Source organism: Limulus polyphemus, unplaced genomic scaffold (genome assembly GCF_000517525.1).
Source record: "Limulus polyphemus unplaced genomic scaffold, Limulus_polyphemus-2.1.2 Scaffold2937, whole genome shotgun sequence".
Taxonomy (NCBI): Eukaryota; Metazoa; Arthropoda; class Merostomata; order Xiphosura; family Limulidae; genus Limulus; species Limulus polyphemus.
The window spans coordinates 1,318-14,943 of record NW_013668547.1 but is presented as its reverse complement, the minus strand read 5'-3'; the positions used below and the strand labels follow the sequence as shown (position 1 = coordinate 14,943).

At 34.4% G+C, this 13,626-nt stretch overlaps 1 protein-coding gene across 6 annotated transcripts in view; it reads right to left on the bottom strand.

Moving 5' to 3' along the window:
* LOC106468256 (cyclin-dependent kinase 17-like) overlaps positions 1–12,213 on the bottom strand; it is a 142,130-nt gene extending 129,917 nt beyond the window's left edge. For 2 of the 6 annotated variants that reach the window (XM_022396589.1, XM_022396591.1), the window contains exon 1: positions 11,969–12,212. The gene's annotated coding sequence lies outside the window, so the exon portion shown is untranslated. Of the gene's footprint in view, positions 1–1,152; positions 1,502–11,968 lie in introns of those variants that run through there. The other 4 variants (XM_022396587.1, XM_022396588.1, XM_022396586.1 and 1 more) reach the window with 3 other exon arrangements.
* Positions 12,214–13,626: the final 1,413 nt, after the last annotated feature.

The following is a 13,626-nucleotide window of genomic DNA, read 5'->3' as shown; positions in this document are numbered from 1 at the left end:
TCCCGCCTCGGTTTAGGCTAATTTTGCTTCTTTTCCCCATTTGCCCCTTTCAACATTCTGTCCACAAACTGTTCTATTTTACATTTTCCCACTTTCCAGTAGGCAGGCCCGCCGACAGGGGGGGGGCAAAGGGGGCAACTGCCTAGGGGCCCGGACGAATGAAACCTGGTTATGCCGTAAAGCCCGCAAAGCATCTTTTGGCTATATCTTCATTTAATGTTAAAAACCATAGTGTTTGGCTTTTCTTTTCATATAGACGCTTGATACATTAAGAACGACTCAAATAATAATTTGAGTAATAATTAATATGTATTTGTTACTTTATAGGCGTTAATAAATTAACAACAAATCTATAATTAATTTCATAAACCAGACAAAATCATAGCAGTAGCCGTTTTTACCTCACAGTATAAGCGTAAAGCTCGTTGCTGTCCTAATTTAGGGTCTTCTTTTTAATAAATTCTTGAAAATGTTAAAAAAGAGAGAGAGAAAGGCAAGGATGTTTGCCCCGGTGCCCGTACTGGCTCTCGACATTCCAATCTATATAGAAACCATAAGTTCGGCCTTAAAGTTCCAAAAATATCTTCGTATGTTTGCCTTAGTAAAAGAATAAATAGTAATTGTAAAGATTTTAAAAACACGTTGTTTACGATTTGATTATATAAAGAAGGAATAACTGAAAAATTACTTTAATTTTATTAGTTTTAATATTACTTTACACAATTTGCTAGTCAGGCCTCAATTTTCCATTTCATAACTAATCATATTTGCCATAAAATTACTGAAGGTCTAACATTTATATCTTAACTATTACGCGTTCCTCTTTTTTTCTTGAAAAACAAAAGCGGACTGAATAAGGAATGTAATGTTAAAAATACATAACAGGCTTAATACTAATGTCTCATGGCAAGTATGATTATTTATAATTCTGCTTCTTCACCTTACAAGAGGCATTCACACCAAAACAATGTGCTATACTGTTTAATGAAACGGACATATTTATCTATTAAATGTAACATTTAATTAAAACCACCAAAAAAGTTTTATGCAAATATTATTTGAAACTCTCGAGAACAAGCACTAACACAATACTCTGCAAAAAATCAGGAGGAAATAATCATGCGTAATCAAAAATTTACTAGCCTAACATACCTTCAAAAAACATCCAACACAAAGTAGATGGCGGTCAAAACATGACATTTAATGCTTTAAATGGCACGTGTTGGAAACTAAACTGTAAATCAGAAGTTACGACACATCCTGTTTTACACGTATCTCTATACACTTAAACTGTTAAAGAAACAGTAATAATAATTGTTTTTGTACGATAGAATTTGTGGTTTAACTTCACTGGAATATTAATCACACAATGAAATAGGATGACACGCAGTTTTCGCCACATAAAGTGTGGAACTTCTATTGTTAAAACGAGGATTAAAAAAGATTATTTGGAAATTATCGTCCGTCATCAGTGTGAACAACTTTTCGTTTTCAGAATAAAACAAAATATAACCGCGCACTCTCGCAGAATTTGAGACGTAATGATAGGAACAAGAACGTTTCTGTGACGAAGCCAATATTCTAAGCACGTGACTCATTCATCTGACAACCTGAATATTCGTAGAGCGCATAGACTTAATATACGAAACGTATATTAAGTCTATGTTGGTGCGCTTGAAATTATTAGGGACGTCACCATAGCAACCATAGTACTGTATAGAAGCACAAAACTCTGAATACTTGGTTCAATAACACCCAAAATACGAATAAATGAAAAAAAACAAAAAAAAACGGAAAACAGCCTCAAACATAATAAGAATGATATATTGTATCACAAGTGGACCAAGAGGCGTGATTAAATCGATACGCCACTAGGCTCTTTTCAAAACACGTATTTCGTGTTCAGCAACGTTAAGTAAGAGTTATAACAACTCGTGAATTTTTTAAAAATAATTTTGTCTAAGGAAAACTGCATTCAACACAAGTTTTTAACCTAGGTTTTCGATCTGCCTCGACTGTTTTATGGTTTACCAACCGTAGCTAACATTTCTGGCACTGTTAATAAAGGTTATGCAAAATGGCTAATACAAAGCCGTTTAATATTACTTTGCTCACTGTAACACCAAAAATCATTTTACAAGGTCGTTTTTCGTATACATAACTACTAAATCCTTTCTATATAGTGTTCAGCATCGTAAGGGAAGCCAGGTGATGCACTGTTGTAACGTTGTTCTTTCACATCATCTAATCCACAATTTAGTGGCTGTCCCCTGGTGGCTCAGCGGTAAGACTGAAGGCTCATAACACAGAAAACCCAAGGTGGGCACAGCACAGATAACCCATTGAGTACCTTTGTTCTTGGTTTGGTTTGAATGTCGCGAAAAGCTACATGATGGCTATCTGCGCTAGCCATCCTTAATTGAGCATTGAAAGACTAGAGGGAAGGCAGCTAGTCATCACCACCCACCGTGAACTTTTGGGCTACTATTTACAACGCCCCCAAGGCTGAAAGGTCGAACATGTTCAGTTGGACGCGGATTCGAACCCGCGACCCTCAGATTGCGAGTCGAGCGCACTAACCACCTTCGCTTTTAAAAACAAACCAACTTTAAGGGCTGTACTATCACATTCAATAAATCCTTAAAGGAAGTTATGCAATTATTGATGGAACAAGAATCTATTAAGTCTGCAGATAAAAAACTAAGGTCATGGGATCATCAGATCAGACTGTATTGAAACATCAACTTGCATTGATAATAGTATAGGCTAACTGAACGGATTAGTCGGAAAACTAGTTACACAGAATGGTTGGGATAAACCACAAGACAATAAGTGTTTCAAGTGTAACTTGAACTAATGTGTTGCCAGGAACTGCTGACAAATACCTTTTAGGAAATATGAACTCCTCCTATAGGATACTAGAAAGAAGAAACTGTTTTAATTATGGGAAGTCTGGCCATTACAGCCTAGACTGTGATAAATCAATAATTATCAAGACAGTAACCCATGGATGAGTTTTTAACCCAAACAAAATCAAAGGGGCTAACCAGACATTGGGAAACAGTAATTGGTTGTATTTATGTGGAAAAGTTTTGCTGAGAATACTCCAAAGTTACAAAGGAGATAAGAATTTTAAAGAAAAAAGTCCACAGATCCACGAGTTTAGTAACGGAAAGCCTTACAATATATCGATTGACACTGGTTCTACGGCTACAACAATTTATCCTGATTTGGTAGTGAAAGGTGGGAAATTGCTTCCAGAGATGAAAAAAGAAGGTGTGATGCAAACAGCAAGTGGACATAAAATACCAGAAAGAGAAAAGTTTGAAATTACTCTTACTGTATGAAACTCTCCTTACCTCATTATGTGCTGTTAATTAACACTGAGGAAGAGTGCATATTGTAAACTGACTTTATGTGGAAACATATCTGCGAGGTTAGGCTAGCTTTGAAAGCTTCACAATATATAGCCAGGAAATCCTTGAGTACTACATGAAAATTACTACACCAATAAGTGAACTTCATGCGAGAACAAGTAGAGTAGTCACTGTACCACTGAGAAATGAAGTACTCATACCAGGACTTGTTAAAAAAATAAATTATATTTGTGACTGGACCATAATAGAACCAAACACTCCCGCATATCCTGATAGCTTAAAGGTTGGAAGAACTCTTGTGAATCAGAAGAATAAAATCAAATCATTAGAACCATCAACATAAAACATCAAATCTGAATGAGATGTTGCAATATGTGAGGCTGTATAGGTTGTGTTTCCACATCAAAAAACACCGGAAGTAGTGAATTTTAGAAACAATGTAAGAATTTTGATGTCAAATTCTTATGTGAGGACAGTTTACCACCTCATTAACAAGAATTGTATGACCAGAGCTGTGGAGATCTTACAACTGATCAATGATGGGGGTTACATAAAGACGCAGCTCCATCAGACAGCTAGATAACTTTCGCTTGCAAAACAGACTGAGGATTTTAAAGAGATAGAAGCCATCAAGGAAAAGGGAATGAAAGAACCGATCACGTGTCCCTTGGCATTGCCTAGAATTTGTGAAAAGGAAGGCTGGGTCCACAAGGTTCCGCATAATGTAATGAAAAATGAATGAAGTTAAAAGAAGGATGCCTACCCATTGACACTACTTTGAATGGATTATCTGGATCAAAATGGTTTTCGACACTGGATTTTAAGTGCAAGTCGGCAAAGCAGGTAGTGAAAACAGCATTTATTGCAAGAAATGAATATTGGCTATTTGTCATGTTACTATTTGGATAATTTAATGCTCCTGTTACATTCCAATGACTAATAGTGTGCTTTATCTGAACTACCCTATACTGTCGTACTCATCTACTTGAATGGCATAATCACACATGGGAAAACCTTTGACCAGTTTTATATAGACCGAAGGAAGATTTTGTTTTGATTGAGGAAAAAACTTGAATTGAATTCCGAGTAGTGTGAGTTATTCCATCAACAGGCGAATTTCGTGGGGTGCATAGTAAGTTAAGAACCTGCATGAAATAAAAGGATTTCATGGGTTATGCTCTTACTACCATCATTTTGTAATTTTTCTCTGACATATATTGTTCTCTATATAAATTACTTGAAAAGTTAAATATATTTTGTTGGGCATCAATAGATGAACAAGCATTCAACAAACTGACGAAGGAACTGATCACTTCTCCTGTACTGGCATACCCAACTCTGGAAGACCCGCTCATTTTAGATACAGGTTTCAGTGCTCTTGCACTTGGAACAGTTTTGTCACAAGTACAACTATAAAAGGAACATGTGATTGGCTACTATAGAAAGGCAATGAATGCCAAAGAAAATAGATTGTACAATTCATAAGGAGCTGCTAAGTGTTGTTCAAGCCCCAAGTCATTTCCATCATTATCTATATGAACAAAGGTTTAAGCTCCAAATAATTCCCTCAGCAATGACGTGGCTATTGAATTTTCATAATCCATAAAGCCAAATAACAAGATGGCTAGAGCAATTCCAAGAGTACAACTTTAACATACTGCATTGTCCAACGCAGAATCATGGGAATTCTGACACATTATCCCAAAGACAATGTGTTAATGAAAAGTGTAAACTGTGTAAGAACAGGGAGCACAGGATAGAGAATACTACCAACCTAAAGTACAGCGAAGTGTAGTCCAAGATGTGTCATCCACAAATTACGATAAAGAACTGGTATTGTCCAACATTCAGCTGCAAGCTACTCAGGCAAAATATACAAAATATATAATTCAATGACAGTGCAGAAAAAAACACTCATGGCAAACCGTCTCTCAATACAACCTCAAAACAAAAATGTATTGGGCATAGTAGGATTCATTATGCTAACAAGATTGTTTATTATGTCATAAAATGGACAATACCAATGGACAAAAACAATATCTTCAGTTGGTACTTATGCAATCTCTATATTCTGAAGCATTCTGTCATCTTCACAACTTTCCAGCATCTAAGCACTTGGATGTTAAGATGACACAAGAGTGACTATGAGCATGCTTCTATTGGATTGGATGGCAGGGTTCTGTGGAGAACTAGTGTTAAGTATGTGAACTCTGCTGCGAAAAAACATCATGGGCAGCTACATCAACATTGTGTTAGAGCACCATTGGAGAGAGTTGTTATATATGTGCTGGGTCCCCTGCACAGAGTAACAGTGGGAACAGATACATCATTGCTGTGATGGACTATTTCACCAAAGGCCAAAAGCATATGCTTTTCTGAAACAAGAAGCAGAAGCCTTTGCAAAGAATCTCACCAAATTTATCTCAAAATTTAGCTTCCCTATGGAACTTCACTCAGATCAGACACAGAATTTTGAATCAGACATGTTTGTAGAAATGTGTCAGCTCTTTGGGATAAAAACAAAACAGGACAACACCCTTCATCCATCTTCTAATGACATGGTTGAGAGATACAACCACATGATGGTTAGCCATACATGTGAGTGAACATCAGAAAACATAGGTTCAAGATCTTCCACTGTTACTGATGAGTTATCATACAACAATAAATGAAGCTAATAGCAACACACTCTCATCACTGATGATTGGGAGAGAACTTAGTGTCATTGGATCTTCTGTACTCTTATCTGGAAAACAATCTCTCAGAAAAGTCTTAAACAGTATATGGAGAGATTATGGAACACCATCAAAGCCACATGACTTTACTTGAGAAAGACTTAAATCAACTAGTAATAAAATGAAACGTAATTATGGAGTTAATGCTGGTAAGACTGGATTTCACTGAGATGACATAATTTGGCTATGCAATCACAGGCACAAGAAAGAGCCAAATCCCAAATCAAGCAAGTACTGGGAAAGGACATATGTTGCACTGAAAATAATAAATGATGTGGTTTACAGAACCTGGAAAGTGGCCGAAAGTCATCTACTGTAAATGCCAAGTGGGTAAACCCACAGCATAATTTGTCAGCAGAAACTCAATCTGCAGAGAAGCCCACAATTCCTGATGAGATTATCTCCAATGAATCATCAAGGATGGAGCTGCCAGTGGACTCACTTCAGTGCATACCCAAACGAACTTCCTCTGCAACAGGAAGGCCAGTTACAACAAGGTACGAGGCACATCCCATCATTATACTATGGGCCTTGAAAGATTTGGTGAATGGACAGTTTAGAGTAGTGTCTTATTTTTGTATTAGGGTTTTTAAGGGCCATCACAGTATACGAAGATGACAGTGTTATAAGTTATATTTTTCTAACACTGTAATTTGTTTTCTAGCCAGAAAGAACAGTAAGTTATAATGACAACATTAAGATTAAATAGACCTAGAACATCTAGATAATTATAGGGGATTTTACATAAAATTTTCTAGTAGATTCAAGGTTAGATTATAAATACAGAGTCAGGGTAACACCAGAGATAGTTAAGAAGATAGTAGAGTGAATCAGTGTTCTCATTTGAGCAACAGTTTGTTTTCAGTTGGAAATAATAAGTATGTTAATTTCATGAAAGTTTGGTGAAGTTAGCATCATTTGTCAATTTAGACCAACAACTAGTTATAACAGTTTAGAAGTGATAAGAAGCTTTTGTAATCAAGGTAGAAATAAACTAATTTGTTATCATTTACATGGACTGGATTTTGATTATCTTCCCCAGAGAGTTTAAAATAATGTACCAATAAAAGAACAGTGTTACAACAATATGAATAAAAGTATAACAAAAAGTGTTATCTGAACCTAACCAAATATATTAATGTATTACGGTGACCTTTATTTTAGAACTTCTGAGTTTTTAGTGGGGGCACCAGGAGGATTTGAGAGGATTAATGAAAAACTAGTGTGGACCAGTTTGTAGCAAAATACATATAAAATTAGAGGTCGTTACCAAGATTTAATATTTTACCTCATGCTCTTCTGATGATCTACTCTTTTAATGCTCTAATCCAGACTCAGCAACCCAGAGCTAACTATAGAGCAGTATTGGAGTTAGTAACAAACTTTCTTAGAGGGACATCACCTTGGGGAGTTCAGTTGATTGCCCTAGGAGTAATGCATCAAGCCAGGTGGATGGTGAAGGCCATTTACACTCAGTCTTCATGTTGCAAAACCAGTTTAAGCTCATGGTGAGAAAGAGGGCAGCAATGAAAAGAATTTGCATATTTGTTTCCACCATTTATGTCAAAGCATGGTACCAAGTCCGCCCCTCTCATTATCCACTCCAAGGAAGAGCCTGCAGCTCCACAGGCAGCCAACACCACACCAAATTGAAGAAATTTGACACCTATGTTATTTGTCTCAGGAGTTTGTCATTTTTGCCTTCTTCAACAATACATTCATGGAGACCAAGCATCGTATGGTCCAAGCTCTCAAGAACCATGGGAATGAAGACTGGCAAAAAGAGCAATGATCAAAGAGAAGAATCAAAGCCATGAAAACTTCATCATGGCCATCAGCCTCTAGTTTTTCTAAATCATTGGCATAAACTCAGACTTATTCCTCTCCAAAGATTCCGACCAATGGAAACAAGATGAAAAGTTCTTGAAGAGCAAATAAACATGCAAGCAGCACCAGGTTGTCAATTGCACCACAGGATGTGCAGCAGCCCTCCTGTAAGAATATCACTGGCTTCACACAAAGATCAAAAACAGTATCTTCTTTTAGTGCTTAAGGAGCACAAACAAGAAATTTCCAGATGTAAAGAAGGGTACTATCATGAAAGCTGTAGAAGCAAATGTTACTTCATTCTGTAATATGGGAGCATATTAGCAGCTTTCAGCAATTGATTTTTCTGTGGTTCTATAATAAATTTATTTTTTCATCCTTTTCCTCATTGGGATAGAAACATCTATGGCTAATAGCAACCTCTTAACATGCTTCGATTCCCTTAAAATGTTGTCTTTAGTTTCTGGTCAAACCTTATAAAAGTACAGAGTTTCCCAAAAGAAATTAGTACTTTTGATTTTTATCTCCTGGATAAGAGCCATCCTATTATGCATACAAAATTTACAATGACACAGTCATGAAATATAAGAATCTGTAAAAACAATTTCACTATCCAATAATTAATTTTTATTTCAACAAAGTTTCTACTACTTTGATTAAGTGCTCTATATTTTGGAAAATTACACACTTTAAAAATGTAGTAAAACAAAGGAAATTAAGTTTCAGAATGAATAAAAACATTGTTTGTGCACAACATCGTACACACTCTGCGTATATTTTTAAAATGTTAGCAAAATAGCTTATTCACACAAGTCATGTTTTAATTTCATGAGAAAAAAAAACGTTATATATTACACCAGAAGTTGAAGATCTGTGACTAATATTTAGAACAGTTCCTGCAGTACATCCACAGCTGGTTTAAAGTTCATAACACCTTTTGTATATGTAAATACATGGCCATATGCAAGTCTTGCACTATCTGATGTAGGAGTTAAATGGGTAATGTTTAACATTACAAAACTCAGATATATATAGGTTTACATTCAAACAATGCTTCAAGAGTCTGCTGTCACAGAATAGATGGCACTTAGAATGAGGTGCACCCTGTTTAATAATGTTTAACATTACAAAATTGAAATATCTATAGGATCACATTCAAACAATACCTCAAGAGTCTGCTATCACAGAATAGATGGCACTCAGAATGAGGTGCAGTCTGTTTAATAACTCACACTGTAGCATTTAGAACAACTCTGGCATCAGAAACTCTAATCACTTTTCTTTCATCTTTTTGTAATGTATGAGTTGATAAACTTCCACTACACACATTATCTTGCTACTTTCTTGCACAATTGTACAGCTTAGCTGGAACTAAAACTGAATTAAATATCAATGTATATGTTTCAAGTTCCTTGGAATGTTCCTATAAAATTTGCATTTTTCTGAAGAAAATCTCATACATTTGAAATTTTATTAGAATCTATTGCTGTTTGTCAACTTTTTAGGTAATTACACCCAAAATATTTTCAAAATAAATAATTTAAAACATTAGGTATAAGTTCAGAATTAAAAAATCTATATACGTTTATAATGTACAGAACCACTTAAAAACAAAATTAATGTGCAACAAGGTAGTGCTTAGTAAGTTTTATGTTTGTGCGAAATTCGTACAACTGAAACTTCAATCCTTAAAAATTGATGAGAAACAATTATCTTTGATTTTGACCACTTTTATGTATTATTTTTCTGAATACCAAAAGTATAAACTCTGCAACTTACAAAATAATAATGTATTACTGCAAGGTATTAACCATAATGATAACACAAAAAACTTCCTCTTTTGATGTTTTATTTTGTTAAAACAGTGTGTCTTAACTTCAACTCTTGATCAATATCTTTTTATTGAAGGAAAAATCATAATCTAACAAAACATATTACCCACATGTTGATCAAGATTTTTTTATTGAAAAAAATCATAATCTATCAAAATCAGCTCTAAACAGGATCATTTTAACAGTACACATGTGGAGATATGTAACTGAAGGCATTTTTTCTTACCTGTAAATGATGTATAAGTGCTTTATTTAGGTACTGATAAATTTAATGTAAATTATTATCTATAATATTGTCATCACTGGAAAAAAGAAAATTTTTATTAACCTTTAATCTTGTTTGATTACAGAGTCATCAAATAGAAAATTACACCCCTCCTGCCACATCCTCTCTTTCAGGATTTGTCAATCATCTAGTTCTCTCTTATGTTTATGACTATATTAGTTATAACCAATAGGCAGGCAAGGTTTTCATATATCAAATGATGTACTATATTACATTGTTATATGTACAGAGATTTGTAGATTGCTTCCTCATAAAATGTTTATTCCCATGGGAATGATATTTTGTAGATGGATGATGTTTTAACGGTTCATATTGCATCGCTAGAAACGCCAAAAAATTAGTTACGGGACATTGTGTGCTTTTTGCATGTCATTATTCTATGTTCTTTGTTGTATTATCTTATTAAATAAAAATTTAGTGCACTACTACCATTAGTATGAAAAAGTAGTGTTCGGTGAGTTATGGATTTGCATATTTTTTTTCTCTCTCTCTCGTGAAAACAAAAATCTCTCAAGGAGACAAGAGCTCTATAACGAAACAGCTTAAAGCAGGGTGGCACTAAACGGGGTCTTACTGTATATAAAGCCAATCTGCTAAACTTCCAGTTTCTCAAGAAATAAAAAAAATATATATTGAAGTAAACTAGAACTTATATTTGGTAGACATACTGATTGTAAAACATGTTTTCAGAGCTTTTGTCCCAATTTAGCTTTTAATATAAAAAGTGTAAACTGCAACTGCACATGAAAATTATACTGTTCCATAGAACATGCAAGGAAGTCTGAGTCTAATTAATCTTAGTAATTTTATAACTTTAAAATAGAAAAACCAGGGTAAAGGGAAAAGTTTTAAAATGGAAAGGATCAACTGGAATATGAAATGTATAAAATCACTATAAGACATGTGTGATTATATTGAGAAATAGTTTAAAATAAAATGATTTGATTGATTAAAATGGAGCTTTTTTTTTCAAACAGACTTATCTGAAAATGATAAAGATACCAGATAAGCAAAAAGAAAGATATTAAGCATCAAAGTCACCTAATAAAAAACAAACAGCCCAGCCTACATATAAAATCATCCACAATAACTTTAAGTTCAAACTACCAGCACAAGGGACATCATCATATTTACTTATTGAGTTTACAATCATAAAGCAAAATTAAAACATGTTTCAGATTAATTAAAACAAATTAATTCAAATCAAACTCGGCCCGGCATGGCCAGGTGGTTAGGGCACTTGATTCGAAATATGCAGGTAGCGGGTTCGAATCCCCGTCCCACCAAACATTCTCACTCTTTCAGCCATGCGGGTATTATAATGTGATAGTCAATCCCACTATTCATTGGTAAAAGATTAGTTGGTGGTGAGTGGTGATGACTAGCTACCTTCCCTCTAATCTTACACTGCTAAATTAGGGACAGCTAGTACAGGTAGTCCTCATGTAGTGTTGCACAAAATTCAAAAAACAAACAAACAAAAACAATCAAATCAAACTCACTTTCTGTTTACTGCAAGTTTTGAACATGCTACTTGGAACATTACAGTTATTAATCATGCATAAGGAAAAAAGAGAATAGGTATCATGCTTGTTTTATTTGGTAGTAACATAGTGTATTGTTAAGCCCTGTACATTATCTAAAATTAATTAGTTGAAATAAGGACTTGTGATGAATGTTCAAGTCATATGGCTTTCAGACTCACAACACTTTAAATTTATTTAAATTGTTACAAGCTCACCTGTATTACTTGATACAGTCCAAGTCGACTCACAGCTGATAGCAATCAATCTGATTCAAAGTCTCAAGTAACTCTGATTCAAACAATAACAATATAAATATTCTAACTACAGTACCGCCTATTTTTTAAGTCCAACACTAAAAATTTGCTTGTTTTATATTTATTCTTACCTCATGGCTCATCTTCAAGTTCAAACTAGTATTAGAGCTCAAGATTCTGCCGTCAGCTTTATAATATGGAATTTTAAAACTTCTTGCTAAGAATGATAATGTGCAACAACATTCAACAAACATCACAATACACAAGAAGTTGAAGAAAGAAATATACTACGTACATGCAGTAAACCCTTATCACATGCTCAGCGAATTACGTCAATCATCCAAAGTTCACCCAATCTTTCTATTTCAGATCTGTTACTGTGACCACCTATTAGTGTTAGTGTTAATCAGTTTTCATTTTCAAAGTTTACGTGTTTACGGTACTTTCGCAAACAATTAATAATAATTGTAAAGTAATTGTAATACTATCCTAATGGAACTGAATACTATTATTTTTCATAATTGAAGAAAATTATCATGTTCTATAAAAATTACGTTTCAAAGCAAACACTTAAACAATACAGAAACTATTTCAAAAATGTCAACAGCAACATAACTTCCATACTCAAAACAAACCCCTCCACACTGAGACACTGGTATTAGTCTCAAATCACCAAACTGAAACAGAAACAAGTGACGAGTATGCCATCTGTCCGACATTAATATACATTATATATATATATATATATACATATAATTAAAAAACATTTTATCGACGTATTTTTGTATTTTTGTTCTACGTGTGCATGCTTCAGCACAACCGAGGTATGACGAAACAGTCCAAGGTTCTGTTGAAACATGCACATGTAGTTGCTTATTCTGTTTGTTGTTAAGCGCAAAGATACACAATGGGCTATCTGGGCTGTGCTCACAGCGTGTATCAAAACCCAATTTTTAGCGTTATAAGCTCTCAAACTTACCACCGATCCACCTGGGAGCTCATACGTTATAAAAATCTACAATGAAAAGATTATTTTACAATTCTGATCTCTCTTTGTTTGTTTTTTTATCCTGTAATATAAGTGAAAAGTGTGCTTCCCTACGCAAGCATATATATTTATTATTAGTATGCGAGTAGTTACTCTTAGTAATCTGAGGATATATGTAATAAGCATGATGCTGTACGATAATACGACTGATAACAATTTTAATAACATTTCAAAATTAGGCCTAAAGAGGTTTTTAGTAAGAAGAGTTTATAATAGCATTCCAGCCTCGTGTTATTTGTTGTATACCACCTCCGACGAAAAATTTCGCTCAATATCTAGGCTACGAAAAACGAAGTCCAAGTCGAAACACTAGTTATTTCAATCGCTCAAGAAACACCATATCTTATCGTTTGATTAAAGTCCACAACTTTCTTGTTGTACGAAAACCTTCTACCAACAACGTTCATTTCTGTAAGTACAGTTGTTGTTGTTATTGAATTTCGCGCAAAGCTATCGATGGTTATTCGCGCTAGCCGTCTTTAATTTGGAAGTTATAGACTAGATGGAATGAATACAGTTACTTAACACTAACCATCGTTAATTCTTTACCTAAAAAAAAATAGTAGAATTGACGGATAACATTATAACGCCCTCACTGTTGAAAGGTCGAGCGTGTTGAGCGACGAGTTTTTCGATTCCGAAACCAAATATTGAGCACTCTAACCATTTTCAAGTACAATGATAACCAATATAATTATATATGATTGCAAAATAAATCATTAAAATGAAAGAGTATAATTT